We start from the raw sequence: 20,272 nt of genomic DNA on the forward strand, positions 1-20,272 counted from the left end.
TTTCAGTCTGTATGTGTCCCTAGGTCTGAAGTGGGTTCTTGTAGACAGCATATGTACAGGTCTTGTTTTTGTATCCATTCAGCAAGCATCCCCTCACTCAGTCTGTATGTGTCCCTAGGTCTGAAGTGGGTTCTTGTAGACAGCATATGTACAGGTCTTGTTTTTGTATCCATTCAGCAAGCCTGTGTCTTTTGGTTGTAGCATTTAATCCATTCACATTTAAGGTAATTATTGATATGCATGTTCCTATGACCATTTTCTTAACTGTTTTGGGTTTGTTTTTGTAGGTCCTTTTCTTCTCTGTGTTTCCCACTTAGAGAAGTTCCTTTAGCATTTGTTGTAGAGCTGGTTTGGTGGTGCTGAATTCTCTTAGCTTTTGCTTGTCTGTAAAGCTTTTGATTTCTCCATCGAATGTGAATGAGATCCTTGCCAGTTACAGAAGTCTTGGTTGTAGGTTCTTCCCTTTCATCACTTTAAATATATCATGCCACTCCCTTCTGGCTTGTACAGTTTCTGCTGAGAAATCAGCTGTTCATCTTATGGGAGTTTCCTTGTATGTTATTTGTCATTTTTCCCTTGCTGCTTTCAATAATTTTTCTTTGTCTTTAATTTTTGCCAATTTGATTACTATGTGTCTCGGCGTGTTTCTCCTTGGGTTTATCCTGTGTGGGACTCACTGTGCTTCCTGGACTTGGGTGGCTCTTTCCTTTCCCATGTTAGGGAAGTTTTTGACTATAATCTCTTCAAGTATTTTCTCTGGTCCTTTCTCTCTCTCTTCTCCTTCTGGGACCTCTATAATGCAAATGTTGTTGTATTCTATGTTGTCCCAGAGGTCTCTTTGGCTGTCTTCATTTCTTTTCATTCTTTTTTCTTTATTCTGTTCTGCAGCAGTGAATTCCACCATTCTGTCTTCCAGGTCATTTATCCGTTCTTCTGCCTCAGTTATTCTGCTATTGATTCCTTCTAGTGTAGTTTTCATTTCAGTTATTGTATTGTTCATCTCTGTTTGTTTGTTCTTTAATTCTTCTAGGTCTTTGTTAAACATTTCTTGCATCTTCTCGATCTTTGCCTCCATTCTTTTTCCGAGGTCCTGGATCATCTTCACTATCATTATTCTGAATTCTTTTTCTGGAAGGTTGCCTATCTCCACTTCATTTAGTTGTTTTTCTGGGGTTTTATCTTGTTCCTTCATCTGGTACATAGCCCTCTGCCTTTTCATCTTGTCTGTCTTTCTGTGAATGTGGTTTTTGTTCCACAGGCTGCAGGATTGTAGTTCTTCTTGCTTCTGCTGTCTGCCCTCTGATTTCTAAAAATTTTAAAAACACCTACCCACTTGATAGTCTGCTTTGATTAATAAGACAAAATAGAGCAATGAGACAATTCTAAGTTTTATTTCAGTACAGCTGGCAGTGGAATACTATGATCACTATGGTGCACTATTAGCATTACCAGGCAGTTATTCTACCTTAAAACACAGAAGGCCGTCCAGCTTTTGGAGCAGCTAATCGCTGAACCAGATTGAAAGTCACTGTACTGAACTTTTTCACACTTCAGGCATCACAACATCACCTCACCACTTTTCTTTTGAAAACTGTGAGTATCCAACGATGCTTTGTTAATTGATGACCTTGCAACAAAGAGGAAAGCTGAAAGACTGAGCAAATATGTAGAGAATTTACTGTTCTAGTAGAATAAAACTTGTAAAAAGTTAACTGTTGGGACTTCCTTCTGGCGCAGTGGTTAGGAATCTGCCTGCAAATGCAGGGGACACGGGTTCGAGCCCTGGTCCAGGAAGATCCCACATGCTGCAGAGCAACTAAGCCCATGCGCCACAACTACTGAGCCTGCGCTCTAGAGCTTGCGAGCCACAACTACTGAGCCCTTGTGCCACAGCTACTGAAGCCCACAAGACTAGAGCCCGTGCTCCGCAACAAGAGAAGCCACTGCAATGAGAAGCACACGCACCGCAACGAAGGGTAGCCCCTGCTGACCACAACTAGAGAAAGCCTACATGAAGCAATGAAGATGCAGTGCTGCCCAAAATAAATAGATTAATTAATTAATTAAAAAAAGAAGTTAACTGTTAATATTTAACGGTATAGTTGTGTTGTATTTCATAAAAGTTAGGCATAAATAGGAAGTAGATCAAGAAATAATTAGAATTACTTTTTAAATACAAATTTAGTGTGTTTTCTAACTTTACTAGTTTTAATCAGTGTCAGTCTTCCCTAACATTTTGTCTATTTTAAAAATCACCAAACACCAAACATCAACAGGTTAAAAGACAATAGGCTCATATATCCAAAATTGAGATTACCTTGCCCATCTACCCCCCACCTCCTGACAGTTTTCTCTTACTGATTCCTTTTTATTGGAAATTTCTTTAATTAGAAATAGTCTTTCACAGCAAAATAAATGATGAAGTTTTTCAAAAATACAAACACTTGAGCTAGTTAATGTATTTGGTGTGAATGCATTTCTATCAAAATCAGAGTGCATCTGACACTAGCTTAAAGAGGTCAAGCTCTCAGATGACCCCCCAAAATTTGGCCTGCAGCCTATAGACTACTGACCCCTGTTCTAGAGCATCTATATAGCCTACATAATATACCTTTAGTAGTTATTGCAGTGCATTGCAATGGGATTTGCATGCTCGCTTACCCACTATGAAACTCTTAAGGACAGAGACTGAGTTTATTCATATTTGTTTTCCCAGTACCTAGCAGAGTAGTTGGCATTAATTGGCTCTAAAATATTTTGTTTAGTAGATTAAGTAACATTCAAATAGAAACTGGTTAGATTGACCAAAAATTTTAAAAACAGGACTGTTTGCTAGTTTGTGGAAACACCTGAGCACCAGTCCACTATGAGTGTCATGTTTCAAAAGACTGTGCAGAGTTTTTAGAAACAGCTTTATTGAGATATACAGTCAGTGCTCTGGACCTCTGTATCCATGCACTGCATCCATGGATTCAATTAACCACAGACTGAAAATATTTGCAAATTCCAGAAAGCCCCAAAAGCAAAACCTGAATTTTCTGCATGCCAGGCAACTATTCACATAGCATTTACATTCTGCAAGGTATATTATAAGTAATCTAGAGATGATTTAAAGTATATGGGAAGATGGTTTTGGGGGACCCTAGCCTGCCATCTTCTCAGTCTGCTGGCTTTCTGAATAAAGTCGTATTCCTTGCCTCAAAAAAAAAAGTATATGGGAGGGTGTGCATAGGTTATATGCACACACACACAAAAAAGCATATAGAAGGGTTTGCATAGGTTATATGCAAATACTATGCTGTTTGATTTTTTCTTTCAATTTTATTGAAATATAATTGACATACAGCACTGTATAAGTTTAAGGTGCACAGCATAATGATCTGACTTATATACATCATGAAATGATTATCACAATAAGTTTAATGAACATCCATCATCTCATATAGATACAAAATTAAAGAAATAGGGCTTCCCTGGTGGTGCAGTGGTTGAGAGTCTGCCTGCCGATGCAGGGGACACGGGTTCGTGCCCCAGTCTGGGAAGATCCCACATGCCGCGAAGCGGCTTGGCCCGTGAGCCATGGCCGCTGAGCCTGCGCGTCTGGAGCCTGTGCTCTGCAACGGGAGAGGCCACAACAGTGAGAGGCCCACGTACCGCAAAAAAAAAAAAAAAAAAGAAATAGAAAAATTTTTTTCCTTGTGATGAGAACTCTTAGGGTTTACTCTCTTAACAACTTTCATACATAACGTACAGCAGTGTTAATTAGGGAATTCCTTGGCGGTCCAGTGGTTAGGGCTCTGCACTTCCACTGCAGGGGGCATGGGTTCAATCCCTTGTCCGGGAACTAAGATCACCCAAGTGGAGTGGCACGGCCAAAAGAAAAAAAAAAAGACCTAAAAGACAAGAAAGCAAAAAACAAAACAAAACAAGCAGTGTTAATTATATTTATTGTGTTGTACATTATATCCCTAGTACTTATTTTTCGTATAACTGCAAGTTTATACCTTTTCACTGCCTTCATTTTCCCTTCCCCCTACACCTTGCCTCTGGTAACCACAAATCTGATCTCTTTTTCTTTGAGTTTGTTTGTTTGCTTGGTTTTGAAGTATAATTGATCTACAACACTATGTTAGTTCCTACTATGCCATTTTATATAAGGGACTTGAGCATCCTCGGGTTTTGGTATCTGCAGGGGGGAACTGCAGGAGGGGTGGGGGTCTGGAACCCATCCTCCAGAGATACCAAGAGATGACTGTAATTCGCATGCCATACAATCCACCCATTTAAAGTGTACAATTCTGAGATTTTTAAAAATTGAGATATAATTCACATATTATATTAGTTTCAGGTATATGACATGAGATTTGTTTTTAAAGAGAGAGAGGGAAAGCAAAAGTGAAGGGAGGTCTCTTTTCCTTGAGTTGCACGCTGGTTCATACTGTGGTATTGTAAAAATGATGTGAATAACTCATCTAGATTATTTCCTGTTTGAATTTAGGGGAAGAATAGAAAGGATTAAATCATTGGGTATCTAAATATGGATACACGCCACAAATGGAGGAAAAGGGAAAGAAGAAAGGGATTCTCCAGTACGTTATTTATTTTGGGCAGGAGAAAAGAAGCTGCATTGAAAGAGGCATTATGTTCTGTGGGGAACTCAGTATAAATCTGAACTTTGCTCATTATCCTTTATTTATTTATTTATTTTTCATGCGGTACGCGGGCCTCTCACTGTTGTGGCCTGTCCCGTTGCAGAGCACAGGCTCCGGACACGCAGGCTCAGTGGTCATGGCTCACAGGCCCAGCCACTCCGCGGCATGTGGGATCTTCCCAGACCAGGGCACGAACCCGAGTCCCCTGCATCGGCAGGCGGACTCTCAACCACTGCACCACCAGGGAAGCCTCTGCTCATTATCCTTGAATATGCTCTAAGGCTGATCCTAGAATCAGTCTCATTGTTTCAGGCTCAGTTATCCAGAGCACACATCTCTAGACTTGAATCATTCCTCTCTCCCATATTTTTGCAAATCTTACTGTATTAGTTCTCAATTGCTGCATGACAAATTTCCCCGAAAACTTAGTGCTTAAAGCAATAGTAAACATTTATTATAACACATAGTGTCTGTGGGTCTGGATTTTGGGTGTGGCTTTGTTGGGTGGTTCTGGCTTGAGGTATTTCACAGAGTGGCAGTCAAAACACCAGCTAGGCCTGCTGTCACCTGAAGGCTTGGCTGAGGCTGGAGGATCTATTTCCAAGAACAGTTCATTAAGATGGCTGGCAAATTGGTGCTGATTATTGGTGTAATGCCTCAGTTTTTTGCCAGATAGCCACTCCAAGAGGTTGCTTGTGTGTCCTTGTATTACAGCACTGGCTTTCCTCAAGTGAGTGACCCAAGAAAGCATAAAGTGGAAGCTGCAAAGTATTTTATAACCTAGACTTGGAATTTACACACCACAATTTCTGAAAAAGCCTATTGGTTACATGAGGCAGCCCAATTCAGTATGGGAGGGACTAGACTATACAAGGGTGAAGATACCAGGAGGCAGGGATCACGGGGTGCCTAGAGGCTGACTACAAAATTTATTTGTTTTTTAATATATGTATTTGAGATACATATATCTCAAGAGGAGATTCCTAAATTCAGGTACCAGCTCTTGAATATTACCTTGCCATTTATCCTAACTGAATAAGTATCTCTTGGGACAGACCAATAATTCTTTATTTATTTTTAAATTAATTAATTTATTTTTGGCTGCATTGGGTCTTCATTGCCATGCACAGACTTTCTCTAGTTGCAGCAAGCGGGGCAACTCTTTGTTGTGGTGCGTGTGCTTCTCATTGTGGTGGCTTCTCTTGTTGGGAGCAGGGGCTCTAGGCACACAGGCTCAGTAGTTGTGGTTCGCGGGCTCTAGAGCATAGGCTCAGTAGTTGTGGCGCACGGGCTTAGTTGCTCCATGGCATGTGGGATCTTCCCGACCCAGGGCTCGAACCCGTGTTCCCTGCATTGGCAGGCATATTCATAACCCCTGCGCCACCAGGGAAGTCCCCAGACCAATAATTCTTTTTTTTTTTTTTAGAGAGGAAGCCAGTGGGGCCAGAGGATTCGGGTATGGTTCTTTTATTTATTTATTTATGTGTTTGTTTATTTTATTTTTGGCTGTGTTGGGTCTTCGTTGCTGCATGCAGGCTTTCTCTGGTTGCAGTGCATGGGCTTCTCACTGCGGTGGCTTCTCTTGTTGCAGAGCACGGGATCTAGGCTCGCGGGCTTCAGTAGTTGCAGCACGCAGGCTCGGTAGCTGTGGCTCGCGGGCTCTAGAGCGCAGGCTCAGTAGTTGTGGCGCACAGGCTTAGTTGCTCCGTGGCATGTGGGATCTTCCTGGACCAGGGATCGAACCCATGTCCCCTGTGTTGGCAGGCGGATTCTTTTTTTTTTAATGGTGTGTTAGTTTCTGCTTTATTACAAAATGAATCAGTTATACATATACATATGTTCCCATATCTCCTCCCTCTTGCAGTTCCCTCCCTCCCACCCTCCCTATCCCACCCCTGTAGGTGGTCACAAACCACTGAGCTGATCTCCCTGTGCTATGTGGCTGCTTCCCACTAGCTATTTTACATTTGGTAGTGTACATATGTCCACGCCACTCTCTCACTTTGTCACAGCTTACCCTCAGTAGTTGTGGCGCACAGGCTTAGTTGCTCCGCGGCATGTGGGATCTTCCCGGACCAGGATCGAACCCATGTCCCCTGCATTGGCAGGCGGATTCTTAACCACTGTGCCACCAGGGAAGTCCCGGGACCAATAATTCTTAAATGGGAATGACCAGAGAAGAAAAGGGGCTCTGAGAAACTGTTTTCCTTGGGCACTCCAATATCCTAGGGTTCCTATACCTGTGGCATTAACTTTCACTGTGTATTCATTCTTATACTTCCTACTCTGAGATATACTGTTGTACTATTCTCAAGATACTCATCATACAGCACTTCCCTTTGCACTGCACTTTTTCCCCCCTTCAACTCTTTCTTGATATACAGCTGCTGGACTGCTTTCTCACATACTCTTCTATTTATCTTATTCTTCATGGATTTGCAAATGAGAGTTGGTCATAAGATAACAGTCAGAAGAATAATCATCTTTCCATCATTTGGAGAATCCAGCTGTATCTACTGACTCATTTAAAATAAACACAATAGTAGTTCTATGAATAAATTCACTAAAACGCTTACCTATGATAGCAGAGATTATATCTGGGTAGCTTGGAGAGACACATTATATTTGCTAAGTGAGTGAAAAATATTCTCTTTGAATAGAGAATATCTATTTGAAATCCTGCTAGGCATTATTTCAATGAATCTGGACTTTGTTTCCCCTATAAACTTCTTTAATTTTAAAAGTATTTACAGAATCACTAACCCTTTCCAATTCAAATTACTTGCCCTGCCAATACTCTGAAGTGAACTATATTCTGTTAGACAAAGTAATGGAAAAAGCAACTTGTGGTTTTAATCAGTGGAAAGAACTTCTTTAAGTTTGAATAGAACAAGATGAGCTGCATTATCAAGTGCCTTTAATGTACATTTTGTCCTGCTTTTCATCCAAGGATCTAGACATGACAGACAGTAGAAGTGCCTGCTGTTTTTCAAAGAATGTCAAGAGGCTGTGGCATTTCCTGAACAAGAAAAAACAGATTCAATAATAGTTATGAGATTGAATATAGGATTCGTATTTAACCATTCTATATTCTCAATCAGCTTTAATCATAATGTCACTTGAGTGAAGAAAAAGATTTAAAGTAAAAGGAATCTCATAATTCATCGCAATCTTTCAGTCCATGGCAGACTGTTAAGCTCTTTGAGTTTTTTCTTCTGTAAGTTGGTGGGTAAGGATGGGAGAGGGGTTTGATCAAAAGGTTTCCTCTTTACCAAAGAGTTTGATATACCAAATACAAATTATCCCACATAGCCTCGTTTCTCCGCCCTCCTCGCTTTTCTTTGAAAGTCTTCGCGGAACTCCCGCATTGTCTTGCTCAGAATCCCACACTGGACGTCACCGGGGCTGCTCACTGAACCCTTCACTGGCGGTGTTTCAAAAAGGGAGTGAAATCTTGTTCTTCATGGATATGAAAACCGTAAGGATACGCCGGGCTCCAGGCTGACGTTCCTTTCTGGAGGTCTCGGTCTTCTTTCTTCCTCACACTTTTAGGCCTTTCCCCAGTACCCACCGATGATTAACTTCATGTTAGGCGGTTCTGGGGACAGCGCCAATTTGCCAGATCCTGGCAGCGCTGCTTCTGAGGAGGTGGCATGGCAGGGCCTCATGATTTGGGGCCCTTTTTCGCGACCGAACCCCTCGGCGTGTGTAAATTCGTATCGTGACAAAGCATTTACGATTTTCTTCCGAAAAGACCAACCCTGGCGTCACAACCATGCCTCTATAACCAAGGTAACTGCTTGAGCTAGGAGGAATCACTGTGCGCCAACCACTACTAATCTCAGAAGCCCTACTTCTCTGCTCCAGACAGGCGGGTAGTTGCCGCTGCGGCTGGAACTACGAGGACCAGAATTCCCGCGCGCACGCGCGCTGCCATTGTGATGCTCCTTTCCCGGTAACTCGCCCTCTCAGGCAAACCTGAACATAGCGGCAATTCTCCGGTGGGGGGCGGAGACACTTTGCCTGGCTCTCCTCCCCTTTCGTGATAGGCAATGGGACCAGCCAACCAACGTGGCGGGCTTTGGACGCGCTCTCCAATCAGCACCTGTAGCGGAGAGGTGGGCGTGCTCACTGGCAGGGCAGGTGGGCTAGGCTGTGTCGGGTTGCGAAGGGGGAGAATAACGTCGGGTCGGGTCAGCGGGCGCTGCAGTAGTCGCCGCAGCGGCGATGGGAACGGTGGGGACCCGGTGGCGGCGGAGGCGGCAGGAGGAGGAGCAGTGGCTGGCACAAGAGCAGCGGCTGGGGGCGGCCAGCAGCAGCAGTAACAGCAGCAGCCGCCGCCGCCAGTAAACGCGGACGGTACCCGAGGGGACTACCCAGCCGGCCGGCCCTCGAAGCCGCGCTCGGGTCCCGCCGCACTGGGCGGCGGGGGATGGGCAGGCGGCGGTCGTCCCGCCTGCTGAGGGTTGACCTCTGCCGGTCCGCGCCCTGAGCTGGACCCGAGCCCTCCGCCCGAAATCCCTGCGTCCGCCACGGCCCAGGTAGGACACACCCCCCGAGCCCCCAGGACACCGCTGGGGGAGCCCCGCGCCCCGCCCTCCCTCAGTCCTGACCCCCTCCTCCGACCGCACCCCTCGCCCAGTGACCGATCCTGGTGCGGATGGGAGGGGTACCGGAGACTCCTCGGTCGCTACCCACGCCCTGGGCTCGTGCCAGACCCAGTCGCTCCAAGTCGGAGACTGTTTCTCCCCCGTTTCTCTGGAGGGTTGTGCCCCGTATCCCCAGAGGCTTTTGGTGTCTTCGCTGAACTTGGAGGGTCATAAAGCTTCGTTCTGTTTCTCTCGCTGTGGGTGACCCACATACCACTTGTATTCATGCTGCTTTGGGTACCAGGACTGAACACAGATGATTCTCAGGATATACTGAACGCTTCTTTCCCACCCCGCTTCCTCAAATCTAATAGAAGAGGGCATGGGACTATAGAATCTGTTTGTTGTGTAGTAACGACAGTGGAGGCCATGACTTTATGGTACTTAGGGTGCGAAGTAGACCTGAGGGATTTGCTCGTCATTTGCTTTGACTAAGATGATGTTGACACCCTGGGATGCTGTGGGAGGGACAAAAGACTCCACACATATTTACAGTTAAATCAGAAGTAAATAATACATTGGGATGCCAGGATACTTTATCCACAGTGAACTTAATTTTGTTTCAGTCGTGGCTGCATTAGAGGTAAAAATGACATTGAGTTGTACTTTGCTTTAAATTAAAGTTGATAGGTGGCAGCAATCCGGTATTAACTCTTTTCGTCCCTCGCTTCAGAAATTGTTCTATGTTTGAACATTAAGAGGGCAATTTTATAATAACCTGTGTATTATGTAAAGATGTTTTGGTTTTAAATAGAAGTTTTTTAAGGCGTGTATGAGGATCATAATATTATGAATGGGCACATGTACACACCCGGAGGATCCACTCTGTGTTTTGTTACAGTGTTTGGTTCTGAGCCATTAATAAAAGTTTCATTGGCTTCTAAATACTGGTTTGCTAGGATAGACCATAAAGATGTATTTGCTGTTTTCTTTTGGCTAAATGTAATAGAGTAACGTTCATTTGAGGGGGAAGGGGTGATGGGAGATTGATTTTAAAGCTGAATGTTATGTATTTCTTTTTTATTTATTTAAATAAAGCAGTAATGATGACAAATATTACTTATATGACTAAGGTTGAAGAATTCATCCTAAGTCTAAACATTTTTCAGATAACAAGTGTGTGGACTTGGATGATGTATTGTGCTCTTTTGAAATTGAAAATGTACTGAAAGGAATCTCTCTAATTTAGAAGCTTATGTTTTCCTGTATGATACATTTTTATCAAGGCACTAAAGGGGATGTTTGAAGCATGGTTATAAAGGAAAGTCTTTCTAACACTTTTCCTTTATGATAGAATGTTAAACAATGCTTTTTCTTCTTTTAGTTTTAGACACATAAAAGAAATTGAAGTCCCTAGCTTCATTAATTTAGTTTGTAATATGAAATTGGAATAAATTTGGTCTTCAGTAGTGGGCTAAGAATGGTATATCTTGCTCATTATCTTGTAGTACGGTTAATACATAATTAGCAAATTCTTTATTGTACTGTGTATGACTTCAGATATTTGTGTCTTCTTTTGACTTTCTTTTAAATACTTATTATTTTAATGCCTCAGGAAATTTTCGTGAGAGTAGGCTTATTTGCTTTAGCAAAATGAACTCACTTATGCAGGGCTTCAAATATCTCTAATGTAGTGTTAGAAGTGAAGTTTGTATAATGCAGACAACTTTTGAGGGTATTTTACATTTAAAAAAATACACTAAAATGTGAGTTAGTGATTGTTGGTTTTTCATTGTAAACAAATATTACAGAGCTGAATATGCTATGATCATGGAATATAACTTTGGTGGCGGGGGCAGGCAATTCTTTATAAGTTTTATAACTTAATGTATAGAAATGACAACTTAATTGCAATTCATGAGAGACTTTGAGCTGGAACCACGCAAATTAGATACTCTCAGATTCCTAATCCTCATAATAAATGTTTGTTGCCTGGAAAAAAAAACAAAACAGTGTTAAACAAGAGAAAATGTTTAGTGAGCTTTATTAAACTCGTGACTTCTGAATTGATTAGCAAAATAAAATAGCCTTTAAGAACTAATGGAGAATATAGCTTGCTTTATTTCCCACTTAAAAAAAAAATCTCTGATAGAAAAATTCTTTTATAGATATGTGGCATTCTTTACAGTTTGAGTGCATGTTACACAGAATTACTCTAGCCATGTATTCCTTTTCTATTTTGGGGGCTCTTAAGAAAGACTTAAAATATAGCTGGAGCTATGTCAATTTATTTGATTAGTAATAAATATGGCAGGACATCCAATATTTATAGATTTTGAAATATGAAATTAAACATTTGTATTGTTTTACTTTGTTGTCACTTTTTTTGTTACTCAGTATACTGTAAACAATAGTGATGATGGTGGTAGATTTTTTTCCCCTAGGCTTCAGTGGATAGAATCCTTGGGTTAAAGATACTTTTTTTTTTTTAACAGTTGTTGTGCTGTAAATACTCAGTGCTTTCAGGTTAAATATCATACTTCCATATTTGATAAAAGACCCTTTAAGTCTATATGAAAAAAGTTGGGTTTTTAGAGCTGAATTTTGAACATAATTCCAACACATATTACTGCTCACAAGTTTCTGTCCTCAATATCTTGTAATCCTTGGTTGTAAGTTTAAAATATAGATTGAAATTATATTATTTACCTAACATCAATGTCAGTTTTGCCAGAAAGTTTCATCTTTTAAACAGGTGATTTTTAAGCAGACTTCTTGGTATATTTTCATTTATGTTATATGACTTTAAGTTAAGCATAATGATTCCTTGTGGTTATTATTTTATGTGTTCTTAATACTTGAGTCTATAATACTTATCAACTTTTGTCAACATTTTGGATTTTTTCTGTGATTTTTTTTTTTTTGACATTTGTATATACGATCCTTGATATTTTGGGATGTTGATAGCTGCTTTTTATTGTGTTAAGCAATTTACTTTCACTTCAATTAGAGTAGAGCTTCCCAAGGTAAAAAAATTAAGTGTTCTTTGAAAAGCACCTCAGTACTCTGTAAATGGCCTATATGGGAAAAGAATCTAAAAAGGAGTGGACATATATATAACTGCTTCACTTTGCTGAACACCTGAAACTAACACAACATTGTAAATCAACTACACTCCAATAAAAATTTAAAAACAAAAAACAAAACAAAAAAAACCTGGCTTGTAGTGTTTTCTGAAGAATGGGAGGTAATAGCTTCTAAGCTCCCTTTGATAATGTCAAGATTTAACCTAACCATGTTTAAGAATCAATATTATATATTATATATATATTTTTAGAGAACTTACATCTTTATTGAAAATAAAAATCAGTATTTTTTAATATTTGCATTAGAAAACTTATTTGCCATTATGTCTGTTTTTACTAAAATGCTTTTATCATTATTTTTATACTTGGATTTTTTTTTTTTTTGGTCTTTCTGACGTTCCAAGGTAATTACCTTTTAAAAAAAATGATTTTGCATTGTTTCCCTGATCTTGTTCTAACCATGTGATCATCTCAATACTGTATTTTGCTAATATTGGTCTAACATTTAGTTTTCCATGTGTGCTGTGTTTTATGGATTAAGTTTGGAAACCCCCGCCCCCTGCTTTTTTCCTTGATCTACTAAGTGCCTCAGTTTCTAAAATTTCTCAGAAAAGGTTTTTTTTTTGCGGTACATGGGCCTTTCACTGTTGTAGCCTCTCCTGTTGCGGAGCACAGGCTCCGGACGCACAGGCCCAGCGGCCATGGCTCACGGGCCCAGCCGCTCCGCGGCATGTGGGATGCTCCAAATTTAAAAACAAAAAACAAAACAAAAAAAACCTGGCTTGTAGTGTTTTCTGAAGAATGGGAGGTAATAGCTTCTAAGCTCCCTTTGATAATGTCAAGATTTAACCTAACCATGTTTAAGAATCAATATTATATATTATATATATATTTTTAGAGAACTTACATCTTTATTGAAAATAAAAATCAGTATTTTTTAATATTTGCATTAGAAAACTTATTTGCCATTATGTCTGTTTTTACTAAAATGCTTTTATCATTATTTTTATACTTGGATTTTTTTTTTTTTTGGTCTTTCTGACGTTCCAAGGTAATTACCTTTTAAAAAAAATGATTTTGCATTGTTTCCCTGATCTTGTTCTAACCATGTGATCATCTCAATACTGTATTTTGCTAATATTGGTCTAACATTTAGTTTTCCATGTGTGCTGTGTTTTATGGATTAAGTTTGGAAACCCCCGCCCCCTGCTTTTTTCCTTGATCTACTAAGTGCCTCAGTTTCTAAAATTTCTCAGAAAAGGTTTTTTTTTTGCGGTACATGGGCCTTTCACTGTTGTAGCCTCTCCTGTTGCGGAGCACAGGCTCCGGACGCACAGGCCCAGCGGCCATGGCTCACGGGCCCAGCCGCTCCGCGGCATGTGGGATCCTCCCGGACTGGGGCACGAACCCGTGTCCCCTGCATCGGCAGGCGGACTCTCAACCACTGCGCCACTAGGGAAGCCCTCTCAGAAAAGGTTTTATCAACATTTTTCAATGACCAGTAATGCAGAGATGAGGGGAGGAAAATAGGGGAAAAAAAAAGAATAACTGAAGAGAAAAATGTGAGCCTTGCTTCTTATGAAATTCGATTTGAAAAAAATCATCTGGAAGCTAAATAGTATGGTAGATAGTAAGCTAGATGAGGACTTCATTTCTGAGGGACTTGTGTAGCACTTAAAAAATTCAACATGTCCAAGGCCAAAGTCAGTCCACTTTTAGCTTCTGTAATTATATAAATGAAGGTGTCACGATTTAATCAGTCACCCAAATTCAAAAATCCCATTAACTTAATTTTTTAGGATGCTTCTTTTCCCTGGTTCTACCTGCACAAAACCTCTCCTTTTCATTTCTACTGCTACCATCTTAATTTAGCGGATCCTCATTATCTCTCCTTAGAACTACTGCAGTAGTCTCATTAAATATTTAAGTATCTACCATGTTACTGTGGTAGGGGTTAGAGATTCAGCAGGGAACAAACAGAAATTTTCTCAGTTTTGGAACTTGCAATACAGTGGGAATAGACAATTGTAGAACAAGGAATTACAAGTATTCCAAGTATCATGAAGGGAAAATGCAGACGACCACATAAACGTATTAACTGACAGACCTAACAGTCCGGGGGATGGGTTCAGGGAAGTAGTCTTTGTTTTATCAACCACAGTTTATTCTACATACTCTACCAGTTTTGGAGCTTAGTGGATATGTTATAGCTGTAAGTAGTTAAAAAATTAAAAATAAATGTTTTAAAATAAAGATATTTAATAAAAACTAAATGTTCATACAATTCCTGAAACAGCTTTAGACAAATCCTTTTCAAACACCAGAACACTTTGAAAACTTTTGCTCTAAAGAGGCCACCCTCTCCCTCCAATATGGGTTTCGACTTTGGGTTCTCCCAGGCCTCAATTGCTTAAGTACTGACAGAATTCCTATGTTATATTTCATACTCTTTGAACCTCAGAAGTTAGGACTAGGCATTTCTAGTAGGAGGGTATGTATGGTTACAAGAAAGAGGTCTTTCAGGTAAATAGTTAGAATCTCTTTGTAGCCAGAGTCCAGCAGCTTATAGGTGAGTTATTAAATGTACAAGTAACGAGGCTATAGTTTGAACATCTTTGTAAGTTTAAAAATATATAAATTCATTTGTAAATCAGAAAAAAATATCCCTTATCATATGCTGGCTCCTAATTTTTGGTTTATAAAATAAGGTTAGTGTAGCCACAAATCTCATAAATTAATAAATGCTTACTAGACAGATGAATAAAACTGTTAATTGTGCATCAAGGTGAGATCTGAATCTTTTCTTATCTCTATGATAACATATCATGGGTCCTTAGATTACTTAACCTCTCTTTGCTTCGGTTTTGATTTTTTTGTTTGTTTGTTTTTTTGTGGTACATGGGCCTCTCACTGTTGTGGCCTCTCCCGTTGCGGAGCACAGGCTCCGGACACGCAGGCTCAGCAGCTATGGCTCACATGCCTAGCCGCTCTGCGGCATGTGGGATCTTTCTGGACCGGGGCACGAACCCGTGTCCCCTGCATCGGCAGGCGGACTCTCAACCACTGTGCCACCAGGGAAGCCCTTTTTTTTTTTTTTTTTTTTTTTTTTTTTTTAGTTTTTCTATTTTTAAAAAGGGAAGTTAATATACTTAAAATTCAATTACAGTGAAGATCACTACAGAGGAAGTTCTTCATTGATTTTTTTTTTCTTTGTCTTAGTTGGAGGATCATAGGCAATGCTTTGTTTGGTTGATGTGGCTACGGTAGATTTTACCCAAGGAATTGTCTTGTTTAATGTTTTCCTTACAATCTTTTTTTTCTTTAATTTTAATTAACTAATTTATTTTTGGCTATGTTGGGTCTTTGATGCTGCACATGGGCTTTCTCTAGTTGCGGCAAGCAAGGGCTACTCTTCATTGCTGTGTGTGGGCTTCTCGTTGCAGTGGCTTCTCTTGTTGTGGAGCACGGGCTCTAGGCATGCGGGCTTCAGTAGTTGTGGCACACGGGCTCAATAGTTTTGGCTTGTGGGCTCTAGAGCGCAGGCTCAGTATTTATGGCACGTGGGCTTAGTTGCTCCATGGCATGTGGAGTCTTCCCGGACCAGGGCTCGAACCCGTGTCCCCTGCATTGGCAGGTGGATTCTTAATCACTGTGCCACCAGGGAAGCCCTTTCCTTACAATCTTGACATGTAAGTTACACTGTACTTTCTGTAAGGGAAGAATTTGTTTATGTGTTGTTAGTATCAGTAGCCAGGGAGAGGTGAACTAGGTTGTTTACACTTTTATTCTGTTGTAGGTAATTGTAACCATAACTGACTTGTAAAATTTCTCTTCATTTTTAATAGATATTTTACTTTCTTGAATATATTTATGAGCTCAGAGAGATTCCATGCTGCTGGAAGTATAATTTATCTCCTGTTAAAGTTTAGAAGGAACAGTTGAAGTGTGAGTGGTGATTAAATTTTCTTTCTCTTTTGCTATCAACAAATAGGGTTATTTGTACATCTTCATCTCTTTTTACTAACACTTTATAGAGAGGCTCTTGCTAAAACCTGCAGGGTTAAAAAAAAATCTCATGGGGTTTATCCTATTCTTGACCCTTACTTCTGTTGTTTACATTAGTGTTATTAGATATTTTGAAAAGCTTAACTGGTTTGTAGTCTTTGTAAACTTGTGTCTGCACCTCAGCTTGTTTTATCTTGAGACATAATTTAGTTTCTTGTAATGTGAAAAATGTATTATTTTGACTTTTGAGATGTTTGATGAAGAGATAGCCACTCTGCATCTAACTATATTTTAATCTATTTTTGGAATATTAATCAAGTATCCTAAATATTATCTACTTAACAGATCATGATGACTTTGAAAACATCTGATTTTTTGTTTTAATAGGGGATGTTCAGTGTGTTGATAGTTTTCATCAAATTTGGAAAAATTTCAGACATTTTTTCTTCAGGTTTTTTTTTTTAAGCATGCAATCTCTTTGGGCCCAATAAATGTATCCAGAAATTAAAATATCTACTAAAAGTGGAGAGAAACTTTATATAAGACAGTATGGTTACAATAACCGACAACAAAATAAAAGTATGAACAACCTCTCTATTCTCTCCTTCTGGGTCTCCAGTTATATGTATGTTAGGCTTTTTAAAAAAATTTATTTATTTTTGGCTGTGTTGGGTCTTCTGTTGGGTCTTCATTGCTGCGCGCGGGCTTTCTCTAGTTGCAGCGAGTGGGGGCTACTCTCTGTTGCGGTGCCTGGGCTTCTCGTTGCGGTGGCTTCTCTTGTTGCGGAGCATGGACTCTAGGCGTGTGGGCTTCAGTAGTTGTGGCTTGTGGGCTCTAGGGTGCAGGCTCAGTAGTTTGGGCGCACGGGCTTCGTTGCTCCGCGGCATGTGGGATCTTCCTGGACCAGGGCTCAAACCCGTGTCCCCTGCATTGGCAGGCTGATTCTTAACCACTGCACCACGAGGGAAGTCCATGTTAGGTTTTTTGATGTTATCCCATTGCTCACTGATTCTCTGTGTGGTTTCTGTCTTTTTCTATTGTCTGTTTCATTTTGGATGATTCCTTTTTCTTTCTTTTTTTTAAAAATATTTATTTACTTGGTTGCTTTGGGTCTTGGTTGCAACACGTGGGCTCTTCCTTGTGGCACGCAGGCTCTAGAGTGTGTGGGCTCGGTAGTTGTGGTGTGCAGGGTTCTCTAGTTGTGGCACGCAGGCTCTAGAGTGCTCAGGCTTAGTTGCCCTGTGGCATGTGGGATTTTATTTCCCTGACAGGGATCAAACCTGCATCCCCTGCCTTGGAAGGCGGATTCTTAACCACTGGACCACCAGGGAAGTCCTGGATGATTCCTTTTTCTGTATCTTCAACTTCACTAATCCTTTATTCCACAGTGGTTAATCTGGTGTTAATCCTATCTAGTGTATTTTTTAAATCTCAGGTATATACTTCTTATGTCTAGAAGTTCATTTAAAAAATATTTCCCATTTCTTTCCTCATGCTTAATGGTTTTCTCTATTTCTTTGAATATATTTATAATAGCTGTTTTAAAGTCCTTGTCTACCATTCTGTCATCTGCACCATTTCTAAGTCTGTTTTTATTGATTGATATTTCTCCTTGTTTGTGTCCCTGCTAATTTCTGTTTGGATGCTCGACATTGTAATTTTACACTGTTATGTGCTGGATTTTTTTTTTTTAATTCCTGTAAATATTATGGGGATCTGTTCTGGGATACAATTAAGTTATTTGAAAATAGTTAGATGCATTCATGGCTCTGGATGTTTTTAAAGTTTTTTTTTGTTTTTTTTCACTCTGTTTGGTGATTATACAAACTATTCACAGCCCTGTGTGAACATTAAGGATTGTTCCTGCCTGCCTCTTTCCAGTGGTTCTTTACCCTGGTCTTGATTGCTTCTGTACACACATGCACTCATAAGTACTCTGCCAAAGTTTCAAGAGGAACCCTCTCTAGATATCCAGAGTTCTATCTGTACAGCTCTTCAGTGTTCTGCCCTGCCTTGGCCTCCTCAAAACTCTGAATTCTGTCTCTTCAACTCAGCGAGACTGCTGGGCTCTGTTTGGGTTCCTCATTCCTGTGCTGCAGCCTGGAAACTCTCCAGTCAGTGAGCTGGGGGCAGTCTTAAGGCTTACCTCATTTATTTCCCTTCTCTCGTGGATCCATGTTCTGTGCTGCCTATTGTCTAGTTCTAGTGTCTAAAGTCCATTGTTTCATATATTTTGTCTATTTTTCCCGTTTAAGGTGGGAGGCTAAATCTGGTCCCTGTTAGTTCGGTGGTCAGAAGCCGAAGTGGTCTGGTGGGTATATTGAAATGTCAAACAAAGAGGAGTCATATTTCAAAGTTATGCTGTCATTAGAAATCTGTGTATTATCTTTATGCCCAAATAATAGCTTCAAAAATATTTCCCTTATTCTTTAGACACGTCATAAGCTCTTCTGATGATTAATTCTAGCACTGTTCCCATTGAAATTAAAATTGTAGGTAAAAATAATTTTCCTATTTTTCTGTTAAAGAGCAGAATCTTACATAAGCTATATATGACACTTATAGAACCCTGTTGTTATCTGTTTAGTGAATTATCTAGCTTCCCTCAAATGTAGGAGAATTTTTTTGCTTCAGCCTTTCTAGATAATAGTAGTTGTAACTGGACTTCCTTTCCTCTTGCATTATATCCTCCCCTGCTCTGAAATCCTTCAGTGGCTCTTCCTTGTCTATTGAAACTGAATGAAGTCCATCCTCTTTCTAGCCTGATTTTTAAATTTATTTATTTATTTATTTTTGGCTGCATTGGGTCTTCGTTGCTCTTCCTGGGCTTTCTCTAGCTGTGGCGAGTGCGGGCTACTCTAGGCTACTCTTCGTTGCAGTGCGCAGGCTTCTCATTGCGGTGGCTTCTCTTGTTGTGGAGCACGGGCTCTAGGCGCATGGGCTTCAGTAGTTGTGGCACATGGGCTAAGTAGTTGTGGCTTGCGGGCTCTAGAGTGCAGGCTTAGTAGTTGTGGCACATGGGCTTAGTTGCTCCGCAGCATGTAGGATCTTCCTTGATGAGGGCTCTAACCCATGTCCCCTGCATTGGCAGGCGGATTCTTAACCACTGCACCACCAGGGAAGCCTCCTAGCCTGATTTTTACAATCTGAACTCAGTTTACCTTTCAGGTTTATGTATTCTTTCTCCACAATCAGAACTCTTTTCCATTTAGACTAATGTATGCATTCATTTTCTCATGTACTTGTATGTTTTGCTCCTTTCCTTTTCTGTGCCTTTGCTTACATCTTCAGTTAGTTCTTGTCATTAAACAAACCACCCCGAAGTTCAGGAGCTAAAACAATAATTTATTAACTATTATGTGGGTTGGCAGTTTGGCTAGACTCAACTGAATGGTTCTTTTGGTCTTGTTTGGGCTCATTTATGTGAAGCAGTCACCTAGCTTGGGTTTCTTCACTATCTGGGTTCCAAAACCAGCAAAAGAGGGCAAGTCCAGTGCATAAGTGCTTTTCAACCTTCTGGGTCATGTTTGCTGATGTCCCATTTGGTTAAAGCAAGTCATGGGGCCAACCTCAGTTTCCAGAATGGAGAAAGAAAATCTACCTTTCAGTGGCAGATGCAGCAAGGTCACATTGTAAAGGGATGTGTATACAGGAATGGGAGGAACTTTTGGCTATTTTGCAATCGCCAAACCGCTACAGATGTTATGCAGCTCCTCTAAGAAACATCGTATGGGGCTTCCCTGGTGGCGCAGTGCTTGAGAGTCCGCCTGCCGATGCAGGAGACGCGGGTTCGTGCCCCGTTTCGGGAAGATCCCACATGCCGCGGAGCGGCTGGGCCCGTGAGCCATGGCCGCTGAGCCTGCGCGTCCGGAGCCTGTGCTCCGCAAATGGGAGAGGCCACAGCAGTGAGAGGCCCGCATAACGCAAGAAAAAAAAAAAA

The 20,272-nt window shown here is 40.7% G+C and overlaps 1 protein-coding gene across 1 annotated transcript in view; it reads left to right on the forward strand.

The window, feature by feature from the left end:
* Positions 1–8,827: 8,827 nt before the first annotated feature.
* The window catches only part of TTBK2 (tau tubulin kinase 2), a 152,124-nt gene continuing 140,679 nt past the window's right edge, over positions 8,828–20,272 (forward strand). The window contains exon 1 of the mRNA XM_007460122.1: positions 8,828–9,193. The gene's annotated coding sequence lies outside the window, so the exon portion shown is untranslated. The remainder of the gene's footprint in view (positions 9,194–20,272) is intronic.

Source organism: Lipotes vexillifer, unplaced genomic scaffold (genome assembly GCF_000442215.2).
Source record: "Lipotes vexillifer unplaced genomic scaffold, Lipotes_vexillifer_v1.1 scaffold408, whole genome shotgun sequence".
Lineage (NCBI taxonomy): Eukaryota > Metazoa > Chordata > Mammalia > Artiodactyla > Lipotidae > Lipotes > Lipotes vexillifer.